This window comes from Physella acuta, unplaced genomic scaffold, assembly GCF_028476545.2.
Source record: "Physella acuta isolate Inbredline_101_S28 unplaced genomic scaffold, ASM2847654v3 ptg000217l, whole genome shotgun sequence".
NCBI classification, from domain to species: domain Eukaryota; kingdom Metazoa; phylum Mollusca; class Gastropoda; family Physidae; genus Physella; species Physella acuta.
In genome coordinates, this window is record NW_026731736.1 from 437,501 (window position 1) to 450,161 (window position 12,661).

A 12,661-nucleotide genomic window follows, 5' to 3' on the forward strand; every position below is an offset into this window, starting at 1 on the left:
AAATAACACAGGAAGTACCCGTTGTCACTTCAGTACAGGTCTCAGTACTGCCATTATTTAGTGCGCTTTTATACTGCTATTGTGGGTGTATGTGTATGCTCCCAGTGTTTGTGTGTGCTTGTGTGTGTACGTGTGTGTGTGTGACTGTGTGTGTGTGTGTGTTTGTGTTTGCATTTTCATGCGTGTGCGCGTTATTTGAATTATATTATAGCCGAGCGTACAATTCAAACATCACATTCCTGGTTCGAAACCAGATCAGACGATTTGAATGATTTAGTATCCATGCCTGTCCATTCAGCATTTATGTAAAAACATTAGAAAGAAAAATGGGGGCATTTCCACGACAACTGTTACTTTATTTATTTACACGCATAGCAAAAAAAATGGGCGTTGTAGTCCAAATGCCCCCCCATCTCCCACCTTGACCCCCTTGACCCCCCCCTTTGACCCCCAACGACCCTCCCCCCCCATCTCCCACCTTGACCCCCCCCCCTTTGACCCCCAACGACCCTTCCCCCCCCCCATCTCCCACCTTGACCCCCTTGACCCCCCCTTTGACCCCCAACGACCCTTCCCCCCCCCATCTCCCACCTTGACCCCCTTGACCCCCCCTTTGACCCCCAACGACCCTTCCCCCCCCCCCATCTCCCACCTTGACACCTCCCTCTTTTGACCATATAGTAATAATAATTAGATTCGACCACAACGTAAAACGCTACTCAAAAATCTAATACCCCCCCCTCCCACACACACACACAAACTCCGCCACCGATGCACTAACTCACCAAATATGCCGCCAACACCTCGACTAATGACCCCCACCTCAAACTATGACCCACACATCATTCGATGACCCCTCACATACACTGAAGAACCTCTTTAAAGCCACAACTAAATGGCCCTCAATCTTCCGATTTCATGCTGATTCAATCATAAACCAATTTAAATCAATAAACCCTGCATAAACGTTTGACGCTCACCTTAAACAAAGACCCCCCCCCCCCCAATTTACCAATAACCCCAACCCTATCCAACACCCCTCCCCCCCCCCCCCCATCCCACCCTCTGACAATACATGTGACGTTATACAGGCGTTGTTGGGTTTAAGTGCACAATCAGGTTAAACGTTGTGTGACACGGCCCCCAGCTGTAGCCAGTGACAAATGGTGTGACACACAGAGGTGACACACGGGGTGACACATGGGGTGACACACAGGGTCATCGTCAGCTATTAGATAAACTTTTTGTTTTGTCCTTTCAGGACCATCCCGTATTCTCGTTTGTTGATTTCATATTTTCATCTTTTTCGCTTGGTTTTAGGAGTTGGGAGATTTTAATGTCCTACTGGCTTCTACGTATCAGCGTAGCCGGGTAGTAAAGCGCACGAATACTATCCCGAATGTTCTGATCCGGAAATCTAGTCGCTGAGTTCACCCAGCTCTAATGAGTACCCTCCAGGTGAAGTGTAGTTAGACTGGGCATAGAATTACAACACTATCTTTGTATATACAGAGGTCACAGAAACAAGTGAACTCTACTTTATCTGTACTAACTACTGTCCAGTCCGAAATGGTAACGGCCGGCTATCAAATAGATTGAAATCTCTACTGTTAAAGTCACCTAGAGCCATTTAAAAATGGTAACGTATTTCTTTGATTGCAAGTGTTACGTCAACACAACCATGTATAGGTTACTTCCCAAAACTACGCATTAAGTTCAAGATCGAATTTAAATGAACATCTTAGAGTTGCGTCACAAAGACCATGTCATTCTTTTCTTGCTTTCGCGTAATTCGTCAGTGTTTGTTTTATTTCCCCAAATTTACGCCGGGTACGCGATAGAGCTGAGTCGCCGTAGCGATTGAAATCGTATACCGTTGGCTCAATTCCTTTGAATCTATTTACTGTCACTGTCATGGGGTATCTGTGTCATGTTTGGCAGAAGTCGAAGATAGTTCATACCCAATAGCGGAACGTAAGGAATTCGTTGTGTTTAGTGTTTCAACTTCATGTTCTTAGTTCTATCGATTATGCTTGGTGTTTTAACTGTTTGTATGGTGTGTTTTGTTTACTATTTGTGTGGAGTTCCATTTATGTGTATGGTATTCTTCTAATCATGAATAATGTAAAAACTACTATCCGCTTCTTCACTATATCTAAATGCTTGTTTTTTTAAACTGTGTGTATAGTTTTTTAACTATTTGTATGGTGTTCCAGTTATATGTATGTTCTTCTATTCATGTATAATGTAAAAACTACTATCCACTATTTCACATGTTTAAAAAAAAACTGTATTATACGATCATTGTCTGTGATCGTGTAGTTACATAAATAAGTAATGACACCTGGTTTATGAAACTGATTTTCTAAGCGTTTTATTACGTAACGATTTTTTTTCGCAGAACTATACTTTAAACTGTTTAAAATTTTATTAATTTGCTTAAAGTCGATGACTCGAAATCCTTCAGTTTAGCTTTCTCTTAAACGTATTCTTCCACATGATTATGTTATTTTCATTAACTTTGAAAACAATTATTATTTAAAACAGATTGTGTTCATTAATTAATTTTTATAAAAAATAATACAAAACATCATTCCATTTGGCCTGTACGTGGATCACGTGTTTTGAATCACGTGGTTAGAGTCACGTGCTTTGTGCGTGAAATAGTTTACCAACGCGGTGACCTAAGGTGTGACTAAAACGTTGGGTCACCTTATAAACCAAAACCTAACCCGTCACGCGTGTTTATACTGGTGAGTTATCTCTCTCAAAATTAATTTATAATTTATCACGTGCGCGTGGGGTCGGCGCGAGAGGGAGGGGGTGAGTGACATGGGGGATGCGCGTGTGTTTAGGTTTGAGTACTTTTTTTTGGTGTGGGCTCTTCCCACCTCCGTGGGACTAACGGCGGTGGGGGGTAGGGGGGTTGGGGGTGGGGGGTCGTCACCTGCTGTTTGTGTATGAGAAAGTTGTGGATGTTATTTTTAAATGTTTCAGTTTCAAATCTAACGAACCGTAGCGTAGATGAGGTAGAGACCGTAGAGTTCACCTTATTTTTGAACCTAGTATAGGAATTAATGTGGTTTTGATATGAACAGCTGGGTTAGAATAAAAAAAAATATTAAAAATCAACTCCATTTTTGTACACAAAGTCTCTGCGGTCAAGCACTAGAGCACATGGCTACAAACTGGAAAGTTTTTAGGTTTGAATCCTACCGGTGCCATGTGGTCGAGACCTAGTCTGAACTTCACTGTTGTCGTATTGGCGTTTGAAACTGTGGGCGGTCATCATACCGCACTGCCCCCTCACACATTTTAAGATAACTTGGGTGAGGGGTGGTGAAAAAAACTGAGTTACGGCGACTAGCAATGAGCGATTTTTATATTCTGTTGCTGTCTACCTCACTGACGGTCAATTTAAAGAGTGAAATGGACCAGCCCCAATATGTGAAACTCGTCCACTAATTTCTAAGCAACCATACTACATATGTGGGATGGTGTGGTAGAATAATAGAGCATACGACTGCTAACCCGAGTTGGAATCCAGGTTCAAGTCCGTAGAACTTCTCGGGGTCCACTCAGCTTTTATTTGTACCTAACTTACCATAGGGAAAGGAAAGGCGGCTGGGTTTAGTGCTGAGCATAGTAACCCTTCAAAGATGATGTCACATAAACAGGTGAATTCTACTTCTTTTGCACCATGGATCGTCAGGCTCGAAAGACACTTTACTTATACTACATAAATAGTATACAACCTTCCCTCTAAGGCGAAAAAGCAAGTGTGCAACTAGTATTTTGTGTGCGCGGTGTTCTAAAAGTCTTATATAAGGCTATAAGTATTTTAGACAATGACTGCGGGGCAGGTCCGAAACTACTGTGCGGCCGCGCAACCGCGCAGCTTAGAGGGAACATTGATAGTACACTGTACCAATCTTCTGACACTCTTTTCATAAAACAAAAGATAAGCTCCATTTTGTTCTCTTGTCATTCTAATATAAAGCGGATACCTTATTGTTGCCTATGTTACCTTAAACTAGGTAAGTTTCAAGTTAAACCAAACAGTTAATTACCCCCAATTAGCCTTTCAGCTGTCATATGTTGTGGTCCTATAACTCTACTTCATCTGCATAACTGATCAAATGTTTCTCTCTATATATCAGAAGTACAAAAAAATAGAGTGTACTGGAGATTGTACTAGAAGTCTTGTACGGTAGTGCCAATGTCTGGATCAAACGTTATCGAACACTCGATAGGATATCGATTACTGATCATATTGCGATATCCAATTAGTTCAAACATGAGGACTAGGCTTGACCAAGTTTTATACAACCTCGCATTTTTAACACAGAAAACTCTACTTCACCTACACCACCGACCACAAAGAGCCATTCAGTCACATTTTTTTTTTAAAAGTAGGTTTTCACCACGTGTATGTTAGTCGCTGAAATGTGTCCAACATGAAAAGACATTCCGCCCGGCCGAGCATCGGGAGATTCATGTAAACATTTGTTTACCCCGTCAACTTAGAGCCCATGACGAATGGAAAACTTCCACCAACGTTCAGCTTGGCCAAAGTACCTTGTGTCGGTGTAAGCCGCTGAAAAGTGGTTTTCAAATATTTTAAATGACATGCCACCCACAAACTGATGCCCTGGGGATTAGGCGGTTGTTTTTATTGCAAGTCTTGTGTCATTTCACAGCCTCTAGATTTGTTTCAAGTTTTTCACGACAAAATTATTAAATTTTATGGTTAATTTAGAGCTTCTATACTTGCTTGATGTTTTTCACATTGCTACGAATATATTTCATTGTAAGTTTAGAGTGCATATTATTATACTTGCTTGACTTTTTCAAATAACAGCTATTAAATTTGTCTGTAAATTTAGAGTCTAAATTTGCTTGAAGTTTTTTCACATCATGATAACAATATTTGACTAAAAGTTTAGAGCGCATATACTTGCTTTAGTTTTTCACGTTAAAACTATTAAATTTGATTGTAAATTTAGAGCTTCTATACTTGCTATTTTTCACATTAAAACTATTAAATTTGATTGAAAATTTAGAGCGTCTACAATTGTTTGAAGTTTTTTTCACATCACAACAATAATATTTGACTATAAATTTAGAACCCCTATACTTGTTGAAGTTTTTCACATTACAACAGTTATATTTGCTTGTATGTTTATATCTATAAGCTTATATTTGTTGGTGTATTGTCCATATCGTATTAATATTCTTGTTACAAAATATTATATATTCAAAGATTTTCCTGTTTTATAATCAAAAGTATATTAACCTTGACCAACAAAACTATGTAAAATTGCGCGTCGTAGCGGATTATTTTTTATTAATCCAAATTTCAATTTTTCCTGAAAAAAAATGTACGCTCATAAATCCGAAGCTTGTACTCACTTCTCATTTCCAAACAGGAGATAATCCCAAATCCACAAATAATAAAGCTTTAATACTTTGTGGATTTAGGATTCGCCCCTGTATTATGCGAAGTCAATGCGAAGTGAGTTCTCACAAGCTTCTGAGCGCATGAATCTTGACAACAGTCTTAATGTGGTAATTGTTTCATTCTCTCTCGAACGCCCCCCCCCCCTCCAACCCCAGCACCGATCCCTCGTTTGTTCTTGTCAATCGCCTCTCCCCCGGGCACGAGCACTCGCATGCACGAACAAACACCCGCCCCTACCCCCCAGAACCCCCAGACCCACGGACCCCTCTGTAGATCAGTTTCTGTTGCTCTTGCGCACGAGTCAAAACTGTAATTAACTCCCTCGAAGCCATCTGTCTTGGCTTTTTAACCCTTTTAGCCATGGCATAGTCTGTCCGTCCTCCCGGGCAATGCATTTGTATTCCTTTACGGGAGAGTCCCCCTCCTCGGAATAAGACATTTGTCTGGGGTTCAGGTTGCGACTGTCGTTGAAGGCAGACATTTGTCTTCAGATCAGGCTCCCTTGTGCCCGCGGGCAGGTAGTGGGGGTGGGGCTTAAGGTGTTAAACCGCCGGTGTCGTGGGTGAGTTACAGAATGCATCCATCGTCACCTCACGCTAGTGATGTCGTGGTAGCACCTCCATGCTCACTCGCACACGGTCGCACGTGTGCTGATGACCTGATTAACTTTATAAAAATAGAAACTACTCACACTAAGATAAATGTTAATTATAAAAAAAAAATTACGCGGTAAAACTCATGTTATAAAATAAATGTCCATTCAAGTATATAAAACTTTATAAAATACAACTTCAAATAAACACTTTTATGATATATCTTCTAACCCAAACATTAACTTAATGAAATGGCTTCTTCTCGTAACACTTATATTTTAAAATAACATCATACAAATAGCAACACAAATGTTATAAAATAATAATAAAGTAATATTATAAAATAAATTATCGGATTTACATATCGGATTTACATATACAATCCTATAAGAACTCACAGAAAAATTATTACGGTATTATTTCGCAGGTTCGATTCCCACGATTTATTTCGACCTGACCTTAACTACGTTATCGGGTTAGTGGTCAGTGCTTGTACTAAAATGTAGTTTCTAAGGAGATATGCTCTTATTATCACTGCATAACCTGTAATGAAAAAAAAATTTCCTACTTCACACAACAGTCACTTCCCATACTATGATTTTGACGTGTATGTTTTATGTTGGTCCCGGGCATTCAGAAGTCGCGGGAAGCAGTAGATACAACTATTAGTAAAAAACCTATCGTTAGAACATCTGGCATTGTTTTCATTTAATTTACCATACATAGCAAGTGTAGAAAATAATTTTTTAAAAGTAAATTTTTATTCATTTTTTCCTCATTTTTGTTTTCTCACGATCTCCCCCCCCCCCCCCCTTTTTTTTAAAAAAATATTGTATTCCTCTCCCAGGACCCCTTTTTCTATCCTTTTCCATCCGTTAATTTTTCTTTTAATCTAACTCCATGTCTCCTCTTTTAATTTTTCTATTTCTTCCTCACCTCATCTTCTCTCCAGTTCTCACTATTTTGCTTGTTTTTATCGCTTCAATACATTTCCTCTCTCCAGATCTCCTTTCTCTTACTCTCTCTCTCTCTCTCTCTCTCTCTCTCTTTTTTTTTATCCTTCTCTCACATTCTTTTATTTTTATATCTTTTCTTTTGCTCTGTCAAACCTATGCTCTCCCCTATCCTTTTCTCTCAACCAATCCGTACTCACCCTCTCCTTACTCCCGACCATTCTCTCCCCACCCCTCTCACTACTCCCCACCCGCTTCCCATTCCTCTCTCCACGCCACCGTCCCCATCCCTTTCCCCTCTCTCTCAGACAAAACCCCTTGTCTCTCTCTCTCTCTCTCTCTCTCTCTCTCTCTCTCTCTCTGGAATGCATCTTTTTTTTTACACGTAGTAATTTTTAGAACATGATTTGTAAATAAACATTACATCACATCAACACTCCCCTCCCCCACAGCGCCCCCCCCCCCCTCTGCACCCCACCCCTCACTCCTGTAGACCACCAGGAACACTACCGAATCTCTCGTGCAGCCCCCCCCCCCCACTTATCCTCCCTTAATGACTCCCAACACAAACATTTAACCCGATGTTTAACAAACTCACCCAAGAAGGGTTAAACTAAGGGTTAACTACTCTCTCGCTTCGTGCTTAACTCTGAAATACAAGTTTACCATTCGTTGTGTTAAATTTAAAAAATTAAAACATTACCTCCCCTGTATATATAAATATAGGTAATGAAAACTCATTAATTAAAACTTAATCTCCGCTGACATGTTAATCCTACGATGCATCAAGTGAATTGTTTCTGTTCAAAAGTCTCAGTTTTAAACCTGACTTAAGCAGATACAGTTTTAAAAAATGTTGTACCTGTCTGATGAATTCGAAGTTTGAAACATTTTATTGCAAATATTTTATTTACAGACAGATGCCGTCTTCAAAGGCTCTAAGCTTTTAACTTTTTAAAAAAAAAATTTTTTTTTTTTTTATATTTTTTTTTTTTTTTTGTAAAAGAGACCAATAAGAAAATAAACCGGGAGTGATCTCCCCTAAACTTTCTCGAATATTTTTATATAAAATAACAGGGGATGGGAAATCGGGCTATAGACATGATTTTTAATCCATTTTAAATACTTAAAGTTTTAAAAATAGAATAAAATCTCGTAGGCAAAAGAATTGCACACCAAGTGAACGCTAAATAAAAAAGTGCATAATAGTGCGCAATATTATTAGTACTTTAAACATTTACATTCGTTTTTTGAGAAATCGGAAGTAGCGTACATTACTACTTCCGTTCAACGGAAATGACTCAAAATTTAACAGAAGGTAGAGAATTAGATCTTTTACTTACATGTGAAATTTCGTTTATCTATCTGAAATAGTACTCAAGTTATAGGCTTTTGAAAATCTAAAAGTAGGAAAAGTACCACTTCCGGTTATCGGAAATCGCTTGAAAGTTGATACGGATCTACGATTTTGATAAAATACTTATATATGAAATTTCATCAACCTAGCTGTAACGGTACTCAAGTTATCGTGTTTACACACACACACACACACACACACAGACAGACAGACACACAGACAGACACATAGACATACGGACAAGATTGCAAAATTATGTTTTTCCGGATCAGTGAGATGTAAAACGTCGAGATTTGTAAAAATCTCGATTTTTGTTTTGCACGATTACAATACTTTCTCTATACTTTGTATATACGAGAAAGTAAAAATGAACGATGTAAGTCGAGTTTTATTTTGCCTAATATAGCAATAATTGAAGTTTTAAAAAAATAGGGGAGATAAGTGATGCTCTTTAAAACAGTTCTGTTTAATATTTCATATAGTCTTTAATGTTTTATTCTGATATAAAAAATACTTCATTTTGATATTATAAAACATGTGTTTTCTATTTCTTTACAACACGTTTTATTTTATTTTAAGGTAAATATAACTGAAAAATATATATTATAAAATAAAACCATGACATAATTGACAAGAAACTAAATTTTTATATAATCTCACCTTTTCTATATTACTGCATATCGAAATGAAGTACAACTTATATTTAAAAGAGAAATGTGTATCTCTGAAATTTGATAACTTATTATATAACGATGTATACTGGATACTGTTATTCTTTTACAGTATATGGGCTAGATTACACACCTCTTTTCAATAATCTTTAAATAGTGTCACTAGTTTCAAAGGCTTGAATTATCTAGCTAAAATAATTTGGGGGGCCCTGAGACCTTGGGTCCTGTGTACCTTGTCCACCCCAGTTACATGTTTGTTACGCCACCGACCAAAGTCCAACATTATTTTACTGGCTGTCTTCAATGTAGTATTGCAGGGGGCAGGCCCAGGGGGGAAAAAAACTTTTTATGAATAAGCCTTACTTTTTTTTTAGTTCGTAGCTACGGTTAGGGAAATATTTGCATGCATCGGGGACACTTCTGAAAGTTTGGTTGCCTTGACAACGGTGGAAATCTTGAAAAAAAACTTTTCTTGAGCTCTCCTAGTTAAATAAAAAGCTAATACATATATTGATCATATAACCATTGATCCTTCTGTTACTAACTTTAATACAGTGAGCTGCCATGTCTAAGTTTTGTAATAGAAATCACGACGTATGCTTTTTTACAAGCTTTTATTTAACTCACTTCCTCTGTCGTCGCTAGTCTGTCGTCAGTCTAGATCGAAACGCAGGAGTGAAAATTCGGAAACTTCTACTTGACCGATACGATTCACATTTGACACGTGGGTCAAGACATGAAGACAATGCAATCTGAAACTAAATTTGACTTAATTGGATGCCTAATTAATTTTTTATGAATTTATTAAAATTTGGACCGAATTAGTAGGCATGTCTAGCCAACCACACCACACGCGTCATCACCTTCAATAGCTGCGCCGTCACGTTCAATGGCTGCGTTCAAAAACCATTGCGCGCCTACTGAACGTGATGTTCAGTAGGCGCGCAATGGTCTTTAGTCATGTAACTCTATTGTAAATAAAACATGTAAAGTACTGAAAAAAAAATTCATAAAAAACGTTTTAATAACAAGCTTTTATGTAATAATGCACTAAAAAGTAGAAAATAAATTATAGACTACTATTTAAAAAACTATAAAGAAAAGCGTGGGTGTCTTCCTTAACATTAGTAAAGGTATCCAATAGATACTAAAGTGACCCACGCTTTTCTTTATAGTTATTTAAATAGTAGTCTATAATTTATTTTCTACTTTTTAGTGCATTATTACATAAAAGCTTGTAATTAAAACGTTTTTACAAGCTTTTATTTAACTCACTTCCTCGTCAGTCTGTCGTCAGTCGTCAGTCTAGACGGAAACGCAGGAGTGAAAATTCGGACAGTTCTACTTGACCGACACGATTCACAGTTGGCACGTGGGTCAAGACATGAAGACAATGCAATCTGAAACTAAATTTGACTTAATTGGATGCCTAATTGATTTTTTATGAATTAATTAAAATTTGGACCGAATTAGTAGGCATGTCTAGCCAACCACACCACACGCGTCATCAATAGCTGCGCCATCACGACCACGTAATGGCTGCGTTCAAAAACCATTGCGCGCCTACTGAACGTGATGTTCAGTAGGCGCGCAATGGTTTTTAGTCATGTAACTCTATTGTAGATATAACATGTAAAGTACTGAAAAAAAAATTCATAAAAAACGTTTTAATAACAAGCTTTTATGTAATGATGCACTAAAAAGTAGAAAATAAATTATAGACTACTATTTAAATAACTATAAAGAAAAGCGTGGGTGTCTTCCTTAACATTAGTAAAGGTATCTAATAGATACTAAAGTGACCCACGCTTTTCTTTATAGTTATTTAAATAGTTGTCTATAATTTATTTTCTACTTTTTAGTGCATCATTACATAAAAGCTTGTTATTAAAACGTTTTTTATGAATTTTTTTTATGAATTTTTTTTTACAAGCTTTTATTTAACTTGCTTCCTCTGTCGTCAGTCTAGACCGAAACGCAGGAGTGAAAATTCGGACGCTTCTACTTGACCGATACGATTCACATTTGACACGTGGGTCAAGACATGAAGACAATGCAATCTGAAATTAAATTTGACTTAATAGGATGCCAAATTAATTTTTTATGAATTTATTAAAATTTGGACCGAATTAGTAGGCATGTCTATCCAACCACACCACACGCGTCATCACCTTCAATAGCTGCGCCATCACGTTCAATGGCTGCGTTCAAAAACCATTGCGCGCCTACTGAACGTGATGTTCAGTAGGCGCGCAATGGTTTTTAGTCATGTAACTCTATTGTAAATAAAACATGTAAAGTACTGAAAAAAAAATTCATAAAAAACGTTTTAATAACAAGCTTTTATGTAATGATGCACTAAAAAGTAGAAAATAAATTATAGACTACTATTTAAATAACTATAAAGAAAAGCGTGGGTGTCTTCCTTAACATTAGTAAAGGTATCTAATAGATACTAAAGTGACCCACGCTTTTCTTTATAGTTATTTAAATAGTAGTCTATAATTTATTTTCTACTTTTTAGTGCATCATTACATAAAAGCTTGTTATTAAAACGTTTTTTATGAATTTTTTTTATGAATTTTTTTTTACAAGCTTTTATTTAACTTGCTTCCTCTGTCGTCAGTCTAGACCGAAACGCAGGAGTGAAAATTCGGACGCTTCTACTTGACCGATACGATTCACATTTGACACGTGGGTCAAGACATGAAGACAATGCAATCTGAAATTAAATTTGACTTAATAGGATGCCAAATTAATTTTTTATGAATTTATTAAAATTTGGACCGAATTAGTAGGCATGTCTATCCAACCACACCACACGCGTCATCACCTTCAATAGCTGCGCCATCACGTTCAATGGCTGCGTTCAAAAACCATTGCGCGCCTACTGAACGTGATGTTCAGTAGGCGCGCAATGGTTTTTAGTCATGTAACTCTATTGTAAATAAAACATGTAAAGTACTGAAAAAAAAATTCATAAAAAACGTTTTAATAACAAGCTTTTATGTAATGATGCACTAAAAAGTAGAAAATAAATTATAGACTACTATTTAAATAACTATAAAGAAAAGCGTGGGTGTCTTCCTAAACATTAGTGTAGGTATCCAATAGATACTAAAGTGACCCACGCTTTTCTTTATAGTTATTTAAATAGTAGTCTATAATTTATTTTCTACTTTTTAGTGCATTATTACATAAAAGCTTGTTATTAAAACGTTTTTTATGAATTTTTCGAATTTTTAAAATTTGGTATAGTGAAATACCATTAAATTAATACTAACGATAATTATATTTACATTTATTTAATCAAGCTGTTGTGTGATGACGATTCACGGTCATGTTATGCCTTAACACTTTCTTCCCTATGCTAATAGTATTTTAATATACCTCACTGTCAATATTCCCTATAAGGTGCGCGGTTGCACATCCGCGCGTTAGTTATGAACCTGCCGCGCAGTTATTTTGAAAAATACATTCATTGCATATATCCTTGTATGAGACTTTCAGAAGACCTCGCACACAAAATACACGTTTCACACACTAGTTTTTCTCTCTCAGTCAGCCTCAATGGGAACGTTGGTTGTGCCATTTTTGTTGATCTTGTTGCTTAAGAAGCAATCCAG